General features: G+C 35.3%; 1 protein-coding gene across 2 annotated transcripts in view; it reads right to left on the bottom strand.

Annotated features, from left to right (window-relative positions):
* The window catches only part of ORC5 (origin recognition complex subunit 5), a 79785-nt gene that overhangs the window by 12115 nt on the left and 52100 nt on the right, over window positions 1-15570 (bottom strand). The window lies entirely within an intron of this gene.

Genomic DNA, 15570 nt, shown 5'->3' with positions numbered 1-15570 from the left:
GTGGTAAGTAACTTGCCCCAGATCCTAGAGCTGGTGGGCAGCTTAGCAAGAATTCAAATCTAGAGTCCCTGCTCATCCTACTACACCATACAGACTGGAGTCTCCTCCCATTACAATTTTTAGGAGAAAAGTGTTAGGAAGTGTTCAGTCAGCTGTCATTGCTTTATTAGCAAATTAAAAAATGAACAGATGGTAGATACCACAGTATTTTATATACAGAAAATTCTATATTTAGCAAATACGAAAAATTTTTGCTAATTAGAAAAACACTTTGTGTTAATATATCCAAATATGAAGCTCTGCACTCAAAAAGTTAAGACTTTAATTTCTAATTCAATATCACAAATTAGGTTAAGTCTTGAAATCTTTTTTATCAATGTTCTCTGTGTTGAAAGAGTTCTATATTCTGCAGCTGTTATACACTGTTTTACAAGTCTATTAGATCAAGCTTATTTACATGGCTGAAATCTTACATACTCCATCTTTTACCTATTTCATCTATCAAAATTTACAAAAGGAATTAAAATTCTCCCATTTTGAGGAGTTTGTCCTTTTTGTAGTTGTTAGTTTTTGCTCTATGTTTTTGAACCTGTTACTAAATGCATACACTTAAAAATCACTGTTTTGTTGGCAAATTAAACCTTTTCATTATTATCTAATGGTCGCTTTCTTCAGTAACGTCTTTGACCTACAGTGTATTTTTTTCTAATATTAATATACCTATATCAACATTCTTTTAGGTGATAATGTTTTCCTTTTATACCATCTTCCTTTCAAATTTGTTACTTTCTTTTTCTTTAAAGTTTATTTATTTTGAGAGACAGAACGTGAGCAGAGGAGGGGCAGAGAGAAAGGGAGAGAAGGAGAATCCTTCTGACAGTGCGGAGCCGGATGCAGGGCTCAAACTCACAAACCATGAGATCATGACCTAAGCTGAAATCAAAAACTGTATACTTAACCAACTGAGCCACCCAGGCACCCTGCAAAATTTTAATTTTCTTAGTTTTAGATAGTTCTCATGTAAACAACATGTAGTGCAATTTTTTTTTATAGCCAGTCTGACAGTCTTTACCTTGCTCATTTGCCTTTATTGTAATGATGTTCTAAAATTTTTCTTTCTACCACTGTATGTCAACCTTTCTTTTTTCTTTTCAAAAATTTTTTTAACTTTTTAAATGTTTTATTTATTTTTAAGAGAGCGAGCACAAGCGGGGGAGGGAGAGATGGGGACAGGAGATCCAAAGCAGGGTCTGTGCTGAGAACAGCAAGCGCAGTGCGGGGCTTGAATTCACAAACCGTGAGATCATGACCTGAGCCAAAGTCACGCTTAACCGACAGAGCGTCTACCCTTCTATTTGTTCTTCTGTGTCTTTCTTGTCTTTTATTGCACTAAATTATAATACTCTTCCGTTCTATTGTTTGTTCTACTATCTTGAAAGTAGTTATATACTCCAATTCTAATTTGTTTTGATTTCTTCTTTAGCTCCAAAGCTATTTTAGAATTCTTTTTTTTTTTTTAATGCTTATTTTATTTTATTGAGAGAAAGAGAGTGAGAGAGGGGGAGTTGGAGAGAAGAATCCCAAGCAGGCTCGGCACTGTCAGCATTTGTGAGATCATGACCTGAGCCCAAACCAAGAGTCATACGCTTAACCAAATGAGCCACACAGGCACCCCAGAATTCTTCTTTAATTTCCAGCTCATGAAGTTTTTCCAGTATTTTTAAATTTGGGGTTTTTTTTGGGGGGGGGGGTGGTTTCTGGAAATCACAGGATATGGTCTGTATACTAAGCAATCCTTTGACATTTGTTGAGACAACTGGGTTCTCCAGGAGGAAAGAAGAGTGCACAGGGACTTGAATGTCACTGTGACAAAGAATGGAACTGACCACAGTTGTCACCCTGCCTGTCCAGGCTGCCAGGCCTCTTCTCTCTTTGTCCTCAAAATGTCTCCAGTCGATGGCAAGTGAGCACAAAACATACCCACAAAATGTACTGACTTCACGCCAGGCAAACAAGATGGAATGAGATAAAAGTCTTCTCTCATGCATAAGTACCTCCATGATATAGCCTCCATTTTGCCTCCTTGCCTGCAAAACCTAAAATATTTACAATGTGGCTCTTTACTGAAAACGTCTGCCAACCCCTGCATCAGAAAACTGTTAGGTTCAGATGACTGATTTAACCAATGTGGAAATAGAGATGCTCACTGACTTGCCCAAAGTGATAATGACTGGATGGTACCAGAAACTCAAATGGCTAGGATTTAGGTTTCCTAACTACAACTCCAAAACCTCTGAAAAGCATGTAAGTGCTTTCTGCCTTGAATCAGTTTTACTTTTCCTTATATCTTCACTGGATGAGGTAACAGTCTAATACAACTCATTAGACGTTAGCTCTCTTAGCTGTGATCACAGTTCAGTTATGATTTTCTTAGTAATATTTTATATGCATATGAATAAAGTTAATGAAAGGTAAAAAAACAAATCATGTCATTCAACATTTTTACAAAAGATAAGAGTTTCCACTTACCTAGTTTAGGAATTAAGTTCATTGAAACAAAAATGATTAAGTTGGTTGTTAAAAATGCGTGAAATAGTGATGTGCCGATCAAATGAGGCCATGTGTAAAGCACTTAGCACAGGGCCTGGGACACAGTATTCGGTAATATGAGGTATTATTTATATTGTTACTACCTATCAGCATTATTTTTCAACTTCAAATTAAATGAGTTTATTTTCTAACAGCCCATTCATTTAGTTAAAACACACTATTATTTAAAAACACTGAATTTCCTATAGCTTACTGAAAAACATACCATGCTTAACTTGTTTAGAAAACATAAAATTTAAAATTACCTGCAGATTAAAAACATAACCAATTAAAAATTATATGGCCAGATGTAGAGGAAAATTAAGGAATGTGAGAACAGTTCTGAAGAAATTACCCAAAATGCAGACTAAAGAGATACAAAGAGGGAAAATATGAAAGAGGTTAAAAAATAGAGAAGACAAAGGCCATACCCCTAATCAAAGATCTAGAAGGAAAACAGAGTTGGACAAAATGGGGCACAAATAATATCTGAAGAGATAATGGATGGAAATTCATTTGAGGAGATGAAAAAACACTAAAGCACAGAATTAAAGAGTTAAATAAATCCAAAGAAGGAGAAATTAAAACAAATCCATACCTAGATACATCATCGTGAAAGTGTAGCACACAGAAGATAAGAGGAGTTCTTAAAAGTAACTAGAAAAGAAGGGGCGCCTGGGTGGCTCAGTAAGTTGAGCATCTGACTCTTGATTTTGGCTCAGGTCGTGATCTCACAGTTTATGAGACTGAGCCCCTCAGGCTTGGGATTCTCTCTCTCTGCCTCTCTCTTGCTTTCTTTCTCTCTCTCAAAAGAAATAAAATAAACTTAAAAAAAATAGCTAGAGAAGAAAACACAGTATCTTCCAACAAGTGGCAGTTGGACCTACAGATTTCTTAAGAACGATGAAAACCATACAACAGTGAAAAGGTATCTTCAATACATGGTGGAAAATAACTCAGAACTGTACACCCAGAAAAAAATCTTTTAATATTGAAGATGAATTAAACACAGTTCCAACCAGAACCAAACGTTTACTACCAAAAGATCCCTACTTAAGGAAATCCCTAAAACATACCTCCAGGTGAAGGGAAGTGATCCCATCAAAAGGTCTGAAATGCAAGAGGGAATGAAGAATAAAGAGAATAGAAAATATGATGGTAAATCTAAATGAATTTGCCTGCAGAAATGATAATAATGCATTATGGAGAGAAAAATAAGATCAGGGCTTCTGGGTGGCTCAGTCAGTTGAGTGTCCACTTCTTGATTTTGGCTTAGGTCATGAACTTGCAGTTCATGGGATCAGGACCTGAGCTGGGCTCTGTGCTGACAGTGCGGAACCCGTGTGGGATTCTCTCCCTCCCTCTCTCTCTGCCCCTTCCCTGCTCATGCTCTCTCTCAAAACATATAAACATGAGAAGTAATTAATTAATAAAAATAAGAGTAAAGTGCACAATACCAGTAATATGTAAATTGGGAGTATCGAAAATGAAGTTAAAATGTTCTAAGGTCCCGTGGTATCTGAGAAAAGTAAAAGTACTTACTAAATTTTGACTTCAATAACTATGAATGTTATAATTTTTAGAATAACAACTAAGAGAATAAAAACAAGAGTATGTACTTCTACATTAGTAAAGAGGAAAAACTGAATTATAAAAATAATCCAAAAGAAAATAAGAAACAAAAATAGGTAGGTGAAATAGAAAGTATAAAATCATAGATATAAACAAAATTACATTAGTAATCATAAGTAAGCTAACTGCTGCAAATAAACAACAAAGACTGACTGAAAAAAATAAATCCAACTATCTACTGTTTGGGAGAGATACTTCTAAAACAGAAGAATATGGAAAAGTGAAAAGTCAAAGGACAGAATGAGATACATCAAACACTAAAAAGAAACACAAAGGTATATCAACACAAATAAAACCTGATTTTAAAAGCAGTTTAAAGAAAGGTTCACTTAATAATGAGAACATGCAGGCCCTGCGTGCTCGTATCTCTTATGAGATGAGTTACTTGAGATCTTTACTATGAAGGGATGGGGTAAGTATTACTGAACACCAAGGCAAACTTGTTATCCTTCCTATTTTGGAAGCAGGTAGGAATCATGATGAGAAAGGGCCTGAAATTTTATGGATATATAGAAGAGTTAACATAGTTTCTTGTAGCAAAATATATTCATTAACTTCAATCTTTTCTATTTTTCTGTAAGGGATTCATTTGCTAAAGTAGGTTAGTAATAGCCATTTGAAACTCACACATTAATCTTCCTTATTATTAAACACAGGTTTTTTTTAGTATTTTTAAAATAGAAAAAAACATTAATTACCTTTTTCTTCCAGTGGCATCTCCTTATATTTCTTATAACTTCTACTTTCATATGATTCAAATACCCTCATATACTTAATCCTTGAACTCAAATTGTATGCTAAATTACTCTTATGCATTTTTTCAAAAGAAACACAAAAATCTGTCTTTAATCTATTTAAGTTAGAATTTCAAGAATATTTTCGGATAGCCTACGCTTTTATTACTTTTATCACATTAGTTACAACAAATTTCCAAAGGCAGTAAATTGAACCAGAGAGCCCCTGAAAATCATTACCAGAATTCCATGGATAATCATGTAAATTGTGCAAAGGAAACAGTATCACTTTAAGATGTATCAGTCAAGAGGTATTTCCAAACTGTTAATAAGATGACTGCTCAACATTGGGAGGAGGGGAAGGTAGGATTCAGGAAAAACTAATACACAAAAAAATCCAAAACCAAAATAAAGCAATTAAATTAGGATGTGATTTTTTTAAATTAAAAATTACTAATTTCAGAGATTTTTTTATTCTGTAACCTTATCATATGAACAAAAAGAACAGACACACAGAGTTTAAGAGAACATTAAATAAAGCAGTGTACAAATGTACCAACAATTTAAAAGTACTCTGCCAGTTTATTAAAATATTACTAGAGTAAAACTGACAAAAATCATGTACAAAGATTAACTTGTGGGGTGAACATTTTGAATCTTAAACATATGAACTTATACCTAAATGAAAACTTGTAGGAAAAAGCACATGAAACTTTGGAAAATTATTTCTATACATAAAGTTCAAGAATATCCACCTTCCTCTCCACTAGCCAATTCTTAAAAATTATCTAATATTTGTTTCTAATTGTATATTCACAAAACTCTTGAGGACTTGCTCTAGGTACTGTGCATTCAAAGATAAACAGGACCACAGAAAAAACTGATTTACTTCCCTGCACAAGTTTAAATGCTCGTGACAACATAGTGAAATCGTACCTCCAGGTTGGCATTAATACCTGTGGTTTGATATGGCTGGTGGGAATATGGCAGAAGTCTAGACAGTGAAGGCACTCGGGACCAGATGCATTACAGTGTCTCAGTTTTGTGTGTATGCACGTGCATGCATAAGGTAGAGATGGGACCAGAGTCTTTCCTATCTGCTGCAGCAACCAATCCTGTTGTTAGAATCATTCCCATTGTTAACGCCCCAAATGCAGGAAGTGATTCTGGGTAAGGCTCTGTTTCTAGCAAAGAATAAACTGAAATATACTGCGGTGAATAAAATTAATGTCTTAAAAGAATTTAATCTTTATTGGAGACAAACTTTCTAAATAATAATGGTAAAATATATTTGAAGATACTGAAAAAAAAACTTAGCACTAATTTACAGTAGGCTTCTCATGCAACTCAACTTTGCAATTACCTTTGAATATATATATATATATATATATATTTTAAAGTTTATTTATTTTGAGAGAGAGAGTGAGTTAGCACAAGCAGGGGAGGGGCAGAGAAGGGGAGAATCCCAAGCAGGTCCCATGCTGTCAGTGCAGAGACTAACAAGGGGTTTGAACCCATGAACCAAGAGATCATGACCTGAGTCGAAACCAAGAGTCAGATGCTTAACTGACTGAGCCATACAGGTGCCCCTACCATTGAATATACTTTATAAACAAATACTAACAAAGAGCCTAGAAAGTAGGGCTGGAAAGAAAAGATAAAAAAATAAAAATACAGGAGAACTTCTGGTCCAGACAAGATGGCATCGATTCATATTTACTATCTTTCCCTGGACAACTATCCACCCTGGAAACAATAAGAAGCAAGCAAAGGAGGATTCTGAAAGGTGCAAAGGGGAACGCAGACTGCTTATGGGCCTAGAACTAGAGGAACAATATAAAAGCAGGGAGTCCTATGACTCCCCACCCAAAAGCACAAAGTAACCCAGGCCTAGCACCCCGTAATTCCCAATCCAGAACAGAAAGCTACCCAGGCAGGTCTATTCTTCCCTGACTGGAACAGGAATCCTACCACCACAAAACTGGTAATTATGAGTTCTATGTCTCAAAAAACTATCCTTCATGAATAAAGTGGAAATAAAGAGCTTCTCATATGAGGGAAAACTAAAGAATCTGTCACTAGCAGACCTGCCTTTAAATCATGGTTAAAGTAAGTTCTTTAAACAAAAAAAGGAAACGATAAAAGAAGGAACCTTGGGCATCAAGAAATAAGACAAAACAATGGAAAGAGCAGAAATACGATAAATCAAATAGACCATCTCCTTGTGAGTGTTCTATATCATCTCTGATTAAAAATTATTCCACCAACCTGATACTCAAGACAGTAATATTTTAAAAGGGAGAAAGAAAAGGGGTCTAACTGGAAGTAAGGTTACCATGCTTCACTGGAAGTGGTAAAACACTGATATCACTTATAAAACTAAACATGCAATTATTAGATTATCAGCAATTGCACCACTGGGCATTTATCCCAGAGAATTCCATGTTCATACAAAAACCTGTACGTGAATGTTCACAGTAGCTTTATTTGTAATAGCCAAAACCAAAACTATACTATACAAAACAAAACAAAGAATGGAAAAGAGCCCACATGTCCCTCAATGAGTGAATGGTTAAAGTGTGGTACATCCCTATCATGGACTACCTCTCAGCATGAAGAAAAAAAATGAACTATGATACATGCAAAAACTTGGATGAATCTCAAAAGAGTTAATTATGCTGAGTGAAAAAAGCCAATCTCAAAACAGTATACTATATAATTCTGTTTCTAAAAATTCTTAAATTCATAGAACTTTAGAGATGGAGATTAGTGGTTGCCAGGGATTGGTAGAGGGGGGAGGAAGGAGGTAGGTGTGGTTATAAAATAGGGGTCTTTGGAGTGATGTCACTGGTCTGTATCTCGACTGTGGTGGTGGATATACAAACCTACACATGGGATAAAATTTCACGTAAGCAAGTATGCACAGATATACACAAAAATAAATATTTGTAAAAGTGGGACATTTGAATAAGATCAGTGGATTGTATCAATGTCAACCTCCTGGTTGTGGTACTATAATTCTGTAAGATGTTACCTTGGGGGGAAACTGAATAAAGGGCACACAGGAGAAGAGATTCCATTTTATTTCTCACAATTACATGCAAATCTACAATAACCCAATTACCTCCAAAAAAATACATATAGAAGATTCAATAAAATAAATACACAAGAAAAAAATTATGACTATGTATGGTGAAAAGTGTTAACTAGACTTACTGTAGTGATTTCACAATATATGCAAATCTCAATTCATTGTGTTCCACACCTGAGACTAAGATAATGTTGTAGTCAATTATACCTCAATAAAAACACATATACATACATAAATACACTGATAAAATACACAATATATAGAGAGCTTTGAGAAAGACTTTATAAATTGCCTGAATAAATCTGTTCTCAAAATGTTTAAGTACCTACGAAGCTAGGTATCTACTTAGAGAAATAAAAACAGTTTTTGACTCATATTTACAGAGATTTAAACCAACTTGATAAAATATTGCTTAAAATGGGCAAGTAAGAGATGTTAATTATTTCAACATTGATATGGTGCTGTGGTGAGTCTGTGTTGATTTTAAAAAGCATATAGATTACAGATTTTCTTATTGAAAGCTAGATGATTAGGTACGACTTGTGGTTCAGCAACAAAGGATTTAAAGCTGCTGGTTTCATGCTCTGGGCCCATAAAGTCCTCACAAAGTTGCTACAAACCTGTGGCTTGTACAACTTATTTCTCTAGAACATAAAATTATAACAGCAAAACTATTATTATGCAAATCCCAGGTTGGGATTTACATTTTCCCAAATTTTACTTTTTATTTCTATATCTTAAAACTGTGAAGGTTTTTCAGTTATGTGGGGGCTATAAAAACCAAATGTTTCAAACTTATTAAAAACTAAAATGTTTCAATATAAAAATGACTATAAAATAAAATTCTGAGCTAATCCATCAGTACTGAAAACTTTGGAGATCAATGCCTCATTTTACGGATGAGAAAACAGACATCATAAAAGGATGAATGACATTATCAGTCCCTGGTCAGTCACCCCAAACAAATATGTTGAAGCACTTTAGCAGATGTTTCGAAATTATTTACTCTAAAAGTCCCAGTGAAAAAGAATACAACACCTATACCATGCTGGAGATTTACAAAAAAACATTTCAGAGTTCCAAAAATAAATTTTAAATTAAGCATCTTTAACATATTAAGAATTTTAACATATTAAGTCTTAAGAATCTTTAACATATTAAAAATGTTTAGCCAAAATAATGCCTCACTTTGGGTGCTGATGAATATTACAAGGTGGTCTGCCAAGAGTATTAACTACTGTACTAAAGACCCCAGTCAATACTTTTATCTTTTCTTCTAGAGTCCTTCCAAATTCCTGAGAATGACACATATGTAACCTGGCATTCCTTTCTTCCTTCAGGATCTAGCAGGGAATATGGACAAAACTTGAGGGTGGGTGGGGGAGAGCCATGGGACTGGTTAATATTAGATACCATGGGTAATTAGTGATATGGGGACTGGAACCTACTACTGAGTCCCAGCTCTACAGATCAGATACAGCATTGATAGATTATAAATACAGACACTGTGGTAGGCACTTTAATTTCTTCAGTCCTCACAACAATCCCACCATGAGTTAGGTACTATACATAAACCTCTTTTTCCAGATGAGGAAACAACTTCAAAGAGGTAAATGTTCAAGGTCACTGAGCTAACAGTTATAAGAGCACCACTGAATTTGAATACCATCTGAATCTAAAGCCCAGATTTCTTACACTACCCCCAAAAGGGAGCTACAGTACCCAGGGAAGAGGTCACTTTGTTGGGATAGACTCAAGAAAGCTTTATGGAAGAGAGGAGTAAAATGATAACTCTAGAAGCATTACACCCTGGAAGGAGGTCCTGTGAATATGCCAGAAGTTAGAAACCCAGCGGGAAAACCACTACAGACAAAACAAAGACCTTAATGAAACTGTAGCAGAAAGGATAAAGAAATATGTCCACATAGGCAAATGTCCTGCCCTAGGGATACAGGTAACAGCCTTGAGAATTACTATTCAACAAACATGTGAACAAATGATCAGATGTGAGGGGTGTGATTCACCAAAGTAAAATATTAAGTGGACTTTATTAACCTAATGAAATGTTAACTTTCCATAAATCAGACTGCACATTATATTAGATATAAAATCGTTGCTTTTAAGGTTTAATTTTAATTTTTATTTATTTTTTAATTTGTTTCGGGAGACAGAGTGGGGGAGGGGCAGAGAGAGAGAAAGGGAGACACAGAATCTGAAACAGGCTCCAGGCTTTGAGCCATCGGCACAGAGCCCAATGCGGGGCTGGAACCCATGAAGCGCGGGATCAGGGCCTGGGCCAAAGTCGGACGCTCAACGAACTAAGCCACCCAGGAGCCCCTTAAGGTTTAATTTTTAAAAGATAATTTAAGGTGGAGAAATTGCATGATTTCTTAAAATCTAAAATTAGGTAATGTTAAAAACGGTATCCCAATGTAAAATTTCTTATACATTTGTGGATTAAAGATCATTTACAGAAAAATTTATGACACTAAATCATACAAAACATGTAACAGTTGAAAAAATTAAGTTAGGATAAACATTAAGCTTTTAAAAAGCAAAAGTAATGGAAAGGTGTTTCCTGAAACATTGAAATCATTCTCAAGAAGTGTCATTTTAATTATTTAAGTAAGTTTAAATTTTTGTATGGAAATCATTTACCCCCACTTTTTGGTTTCTATTACCTATTAAAGCATATTCTTTTGCCAATAATTTCCAGATTTTAGGAGACTATGTACTGTCTTCCACAGCTGCTTGTCTATTGTGTCAAGCTCAAATCTAGATGAATGAAATTCAAATGAACATGAAAGTAGCCTAGGGAGTCGGTTTTTCCAAGTCAGGATTTGGATTTTGTGCCAGGAATACAGAATAAAGTTAAAAAAAAAAAAAAGGTGGAGGGGACTATACTATAAGTCAGGATCTAGCTGAAGATACGGACATAACTTGAGAAAAGGGGAAAAAAGAGCTTTGGGAACTAGTTAATATTAGTGTTAAGTTTTAGTCATATGTTGCCACCGATGTTTTTCCTCAAAATAAAATTTCTGGTTTTTAGCCCTTGGTTTAAAAATGAACAAAGGGCATCTGGGTGGCTCAGTCAGTTAAGCATACGACTTCGGCTCAGGTCACGATCTCGCAGTTTGTGAGTTCAAGCCCCACATCGGGCTCTGTGCTGACAGCTCAGAGCCTGGAGCCTCCTTCAGATTCTGTCTCTCTCTCTCTCTTTGCTCTTCCCCTGCTCATGCTCTGTCTCTCTCTCTCTCAAAATAAACATTTAAAAAAAAAATTTTTAATGAACAAAACCCCTAAAATTCTGAAGCATCTTACGATCAAAAAAGAATGTTATTTCCCTAGCTTTCATGCATTAGCAACATACTAACCACAAAGAATTTTATTTTACTTTAGCTTAAAATAATCAATCTGCCTAATTCAAGTGCCAAAGTATGTATTTTTCTCCTGTGAATAGCACCTATGTCATGACAGAGGCATTCACAAAGAAAAATTAAAAGTGAACACCTCCTTACACTTGGATATTTTTTAATTAACATCTTAAATGGGGTCGTGCAATATTTACTTAATTAATCTTTGCTCTGTATACTATTATGTTCTTTGTTCTCATCCATGTAGGGGATGAGCTGATTATTTATGTCTTAACAAGAGCAGTTCATGTACCACAGTGAGGTTTTTTTTTCCTTAATCTGAGAGGCAGTCACTAACAAGCTTCAGCTGGAAGTGCTTGATGTTAAAACAGTGTGAACCTGCTCCTGGGCTAATAAACTATGTTCTTTCTGCCAACGAAAGGAAATCAATTTACAACTGTAATTAATTTTTAACATGCTCATTATTTTTATACTTTCATAGGTTGATATCTATGTCAATTGATTTGTGAAATACCCTGTCCTGTTTGTCCTGGAGGAGCTTTATAACTTGAAACATATTAAATTATTTAAATAAAAGAACTTAACATATGATATGTTAATGCATGAGGTTCACACAACCCAACAAGCACATTTGATCTGATTTCAGGTGACGTGATAGCTCATGAGCATGTGGCATACATCAAGAGAGTTCAACTGACAGTTCTCCACACATGAGGTGGAGATGATGAGCACGGCAATAGAAGCGATAGGTAAATGCTGTCAAAGCTGTTCAACTTAAAATCATCATCTCTGGAAATTCATCTTTGGAATTTTTAGTTAAAAAAAAAAAGGTGGGGAGTGGACTATTAGTCTCCAATTATGCTCAGATAAACAAAAACTGGCATGTACGTTTTTACATAGAGGAACTAAAGATAATGCCTATAATCCCTAGAACTTAATCAGCACACAAATGACTGCAAATCTTTAGTCTCTAAGAAGACCATAACTGCAAGCTTAAGAGAATGGGAAACCATTCATTCAATGAGTGAATCTCACATTCAAGGCACTATGTGAGAGACACAAAAATGAAGACAAGGTCTTTGCAACCTCAAAGAGTTCATGATATCAGAGAAGATAAACACATAATAAAATAGTAATAACACAATTATGAGAGGGATGCGAGTGGTTAAGTACAAACACAACTATCTGATTATAGAGAAGAGAATGAATAATAGGGAGGGAGGCAAAATGTGGATTAATTGAGAAATGGCATTTGGGGGGTGTGGATCACAAAGCATAAAAGAGAGCTCAACAGTGGTAGGGGAAAAGCACATATAACAATATAAAGGAAAAACTGGTTGTGCTTTCAGAGAGGAAACAGCTTACTGTGAATGGTGTAGGAAGTGGCAGAAAATGGGGCCAGTTTGTGAAGAAACTTACAGGAAATGCTATGGAATGGAGAAATGATTTTACAGATAATGTAACTCATTTAAAACAGTACAAGCAGAGGGGCACCTGGGTGGCTCAGTCAGTTAAGCGTGTGACTTCAGCTCAGGTCATGATCTCACAGCTCATGAGTTTGAGCCCAGCATTGGGCTCTGTGCTGACAGCTCGGAGCCTGGAGCCTGGAGCCTGGAGCCTGGAGCCTGGAGCCTGCTTTGGATTCTGTGTCTCCCTCTCCCTCTCTCTTTCTCTGCCCTCTCCCACTTGTGCTCTGTCTCTCCCAAAATAAATAAATAAAAACACTAAAAAAAAATTTTTTTTTAATGTAAGCAGAAAAACAAGATCAAATTTACTTAAGATTTATGCTGACGACTGTATGGAAGATAAATTCAAAAGTACTTGGTGACAGGGAGACCAGTTAGGACAATGGTGCAATAGTCTAGGAGACAAAGAAAATATAGATTTAAGGTCATGGCAATGGGGAAAGAAAGGAATATATCCAAGAACCATCTGTATTTAGGAGGAAAAATAGATTGGACTTGGTGACCAAGTAAATGGAGACAAAATCATTCAGAGATGATTTCTCCATTGAACTAAAAAATACCTATATTATCTTTGTGTTTCTAGCACCTAACATTGTGCATACCACAAAGTATGTGCTTTGTTAAAGGCTGAATAAATAAATAATTAGTTCTGAAATCTAGGTAACACTGAAAAAACAGAAAGAGGTTTAGGGAATAATTTTTGTTTTGGATACATTCAGTGTGTGATGACCACAGCACATTGAGGTATGACTGTTCAGTTGGCAATTAGGGTCCAGAGCTAGGATAAGGGCTAGAAATACAGAACTGAAAAGATGTCAGCAGACACACAGCATTTGAAGTTAAGGGAGGAGACAAGACAGTTCAGGGTAAGTTTATTTCCCTTTCTGATTCCTAACTATCAATAGGGCATGACTACTCTCAATTCTAAGAATTCAACTCTATCACATTCAGAGAGTCCAAGTTGAGGGAACAATTAGGTTCTATGGATGACTTAGCACTGAGAACCCCAATTTCTCACCTAGGGGAAAGGATAAGGACTTTTCTGCAGCATCAGCTACTGAAATATGTCTTTGTATGGGCAGGTGAGGCCAACATCCTCCCAAAGACTCTAATTAGTTGTGAGCTGACAAGGAATCAAGACAATTTCTCATTGGAAAACCCCTTAAGCATCAATGCTTCTTCTAATCATCTTTTTGTAAAAGTATTTTAATATGTAGCACACATTTCCATGATGTAGATTTTTCCAAATCATTTAACTCCTAACCTATTCTTATTGAAACTCCTTTCCTCATTAGGACAAACTAGTCATAAAGCTCTAATTAAGGTATGCATTTGCCTATAGTAGTCACTATATTAACAATACAGGTTCTCTTAAATAGGCATGCGAAGGCACATTTCCATACATTCCTTTGTGTTTTCAGCAAAAAATTCTGCCAAGCCAAATAAAATTTATTGGTGTTGAATGCATTTGCCCCCAAAATGTGAACAAAGGGTATACATTTGGTATACTTATTAGAGGCACTACTAAGCTTTGAGAAAGGTAGTTATAAAATATTGCCTACAAAAATAAGGTACCAATATATTATTTTACTCAAAAGGTGAAAGCATAATTTATGCATTTTTTTTTATCCCTTAGGCAGTATTTTACATGTCACCCTTAAGCAATGGTTCCATTTTTCTAGAGTTCAATAAAAATGCCTACTGCTGGGCTGATATATTCACAAAGGCAAAGGAGCTACACTGAAGAAATTTAATACCAGAGTTAGGGAAGACATGAGAAGAGTAGTGTAGGGGTAAACACTGTTCTTTTACAGATGACAAGAAATTCAACCTGGGCAATAGAGTAAAATATACTGTGCCCTTTTTTTTTTTTTAATCTTTGGTAATGATTATATTAGTATTCTTTACCACAAAAGTAACTTGACTCTTTTGAAATATGAAACATCCCTAAATAGTTTTTTAAAAATCTGCAGAAATAAGCACCTACTACAGAGAGGCCTGATGGCAGAATAGTAATACATCCACATTAGGGGTAGTAGTGGATTCGAGAATCTAATTTACTGCACCAGTGGAGACTAAGCATCATGGCAGTCAGGCTCTTCAAGGCTAGAGAAGGGCCTGCCTCAGTCAAACAGCACCCCTGCTGACTTATATTCATCAGTGAAGCAGACATTAAGTAAGCCTCCTAACCGTGTTTGCAATGAAATGTCCCACAATCTCAGTTGTGGTTTAAAAAAACATAATAAGGTTATTAGAAAATGTTAGCATTCAAGATATTTTCTGCGATTTATATAATTTACGTTAATAGCATCAAGTATTTAAGTTGGATATAACAGAGACACTGGAATGTGATTACAAGCCAAATGAAGCACAGACAAATCACCAAAAAATAGCTTTTCATATCTTCTAATACTCTACTATGCAGAGAATCTATTTTCAGGAAAACTGTCTGTTTTCTTCGCTACCTTTAATATATAGAAATAGAAAATAATCACACTTAAACTCGCTTCATAATATATTATAGCTAGATTTTAGGACATTACTCTTTATGTTTATGAGGTTCAAATTCTTATCTAATCAGTATGTCTATGGGATAGTATTTCATCAACTATGATTTCTGATGCTAGGAGATTAGCTAGTATTTAATAAATGTTATTACTTTTCCTGTAAAAATATGTATCAAA

Source organism: Panthera leo, chromosome A2 (assembly GCF_018350215.1).
Source record: "Panthera leo isolate Ple1 chromosome A2, P.leo_Ple1_pat1.1, whole genome shotgun sequence".
Lineage (NCBI taxonomy): Eukaryota > Metazoa > Chordata > Mammalia > Carnivora > Felidae > Panthera > Panthera leo.
Note: the sequence above shows the minus strand (reverse complement) of the source record. Positions and strands in the feature narration are given on the sequence as shown.